Genomic DNA, 2,692 nt, shown 5'->3' on the forward strand with positions numbered 1-2,692 from the left:
TCTCTTATTAGCCATCATTGCTTCCTTCATTTTGATCGTCATGCCTTCCGTTCTGCGGAATCTTTCCTTCTTTACGACCCTTTCATCCTATAGTACCTTCAACTGCCTTCTACTCTATCTGACCCCATTAATTTTCTTTTTCCCTCCCCCTTAACTTAAGTTCCTAGTCCTTTGGGTCTAAGGGTGTTAAATCTCAGATTTATTTGTCAGTTCCTTTTTGTGTGTGCGTGTGAGAAAACACCTCCTGTCTGGAGTGATTTCTATGCAAGTGAGCAAAGTAGGAGACACCAAATCCCTCAAACAGAAAAGTTATGTGACTCAGTTGCTAATGAGTCTATTTTCCTCATCTTTTCTGGTAGGCCATTATGCCTACAGATTGTGTGTGTGTGTAATATCAATAGCACTTAGATTTACCGGTATATTCACAGTGCTTTACAGCCCTCTCTTAAGTGGTTTACAGAGTCAGCCTCTTGCCCCCAACAATCAGGGTCCTCAAGGAAGGACGGAAGGAAGGACGGAAGGAAGGACGGAAGGCTGAGTCAACCTGGAGCTGGTCAGGATCGAACTCCTGGCAATGAGCAGAGTCTGCCTGCAATGCTGCATTCTAACCATTACACCACCACGGCCCGGCCTTCCTTCCTCCCTTCCCTTCCCTTCCCTTCCCTTCCCTTCCCTTCCCTTCCCTTCCCTTCCCTTCCCTTCCCTTCCCTTCCCTTCCCTTCCCTTCCCTTCCCTTCCCTTCCTTTCCTTCCTACCTACCTACCTACCTACCTACCGCCCTCTCTAAGTGGTTTACAGAGTCAGCCTCTTGCCCCCAACTATCAGGGTCCTCAAGGAAGGAAGGAAGGACAGAAGGCTGAGTCAACCTGGAGCTGGTCAGGATCGAACTCCTGGCAATGAGCAGAGTCAGCCTGCAATGCTGCATTCTAACCATTACTCCACCACAGCCCTTCCTTCCTACCTACCTACCTACCTACCTACCTACCTACCTACCTACCGCACTTAGACTTATATACTGCTTCACAGTGCTTTACAGCTCTCTCTAAGTGGTTTACAGAGTCAGCATATTGCTCCCAACCATCTGGGTCCTCTAATTATATACATATACATACATATATACATAAATGTGTGTGTGTATACCCACATATACACACACACAGACACATATAATGCGTATGCATATATATTATATGTATAATATATATACCCATATATACCCACACTTGTAGAGTGGAGTAAACCTTTTAGCTGAATGAATGCTGGTGGCGAATTCTGGGAATTGGAGAAGTGAAGTCCATCCATCTTAAAAGTTGCCATGATTGAGAAAGACTGAGCTACGCTGTCTCTGGTAAAGTGAGCTTAAGCGAGTGCCCTAAATTGATGATGACTCAGATCAGTGTTTCTCAACCTTGGTAGCTTGAAGATGGGTGGACTGCAACTCCCAGAATCCCCCAGCCAGCGGCACTCAGACAAAACGGCCATCAACGGGCACATAGAGATGGACCACATTTACACACCATTCAAAAGAGACAATCAAAAAGCTAAGAGATCACTGCAGTTCCTGGCCAGAAATAAAATACCCACAAGAGCAGAGATTAACACAGTGTTTCTCAACCTTGGTAGCTTGAAGATGGGTGGACTGCAACTCCCAGAATCCCCCAGCCAGCAGCGCTGGCTGGGGGATTCTGGGAGTTGAAGTCCACCCATCTTCAAGCTTCCAAGGTTGAGAAACACTGACTCAGATGATGTCTAGGAGCAAGCTATGGCTCTGAACTCTTGAGTAAAAACCGTCTCCTTTCTCGATCGATTTTTCTCTAGAAAATGGCCGTGAACGTGTATTCCACCTCTGTGACGAGTGATAACTTAAGCCGACAATGACATGCTCGCCTGGATCAACGAGTCGTTACAACTAACTTTAACGAAGATAGAGCAACTTTGTTCAGGTAAGAGGGACCTCTGAGATCAGAAGACTGTCCGTTCGAGGCCTTTCCTCATGACTATTTCTCCTTTTAAGCAGTTGGAAAACGGTAACGGGGCTCTCTCTGGTGGGTAGTTGCTTGCCTTCTGACTTAAGTGTAAATTTATTTTATCAAACTTACATCTATCCAGCTCACCAAAGGTGACAGAAGTGTACTGCCTTTGTAGCATTGGCCCAATCTTCTTGAAATTTCTACTTGGAATGCTTCCCTTCCCTTCCTGGGGGGGTAGAAGGAGATTCTACCTGCACCACTTTTCGGAGCGGTGGGTGTATCTTAAGCGTGTCTTAAAGTTCTATGCAGTGCTGTGGTGTTAGATGTACCTTGAAATGTCTCATATGGGCAAAATGGTGGAGAGCTGAATAGCAACAGCTCTTAGACCTATATGCTGCTTCACCTTGCTTTATTGCCCCTCTCTAAGCGGTTTACAGAGTCAGCCTCTGGCCCCCCCAACAATTTGGGTCCTCATTTTACCAACCTTGGAAGGATGGAAGGTTGAGTCAATCTTGAGCCAGTCAGGCTCGAACTGCTGGCAGTGGGCAGAGTTTGCCTGCTATACTGCATTGTAACCACTGTGCCACTAAGGGAAGAAGGAAAGGAAAGGGAAAGGGAAGGGAAGGGAAGGGAAGGGAAGGGAAGGGAAGGAAGAAAGGAAAGGAAAGGAAAGGAAAGGAAAGGAAAGGAAAGGAAAGGAAAGGAAAGGAAAGGAAAGGAAG

Source organism: Pituophis catenifer, unplaced genomic scaffold (assembly GCF_029215685.1).
Source record: "Pituophis catenifer annectens isolate HBS135680 unplaced genomic scaffold, rPitCat1.0.hap2 SCAF_3, whole genome shotgun sequence".
NCBI lineage: Eukaryota > Metazoa > Chordata > Lepidosauria > Squamata > Colubridae > Pituophis > Pituophis catenifer.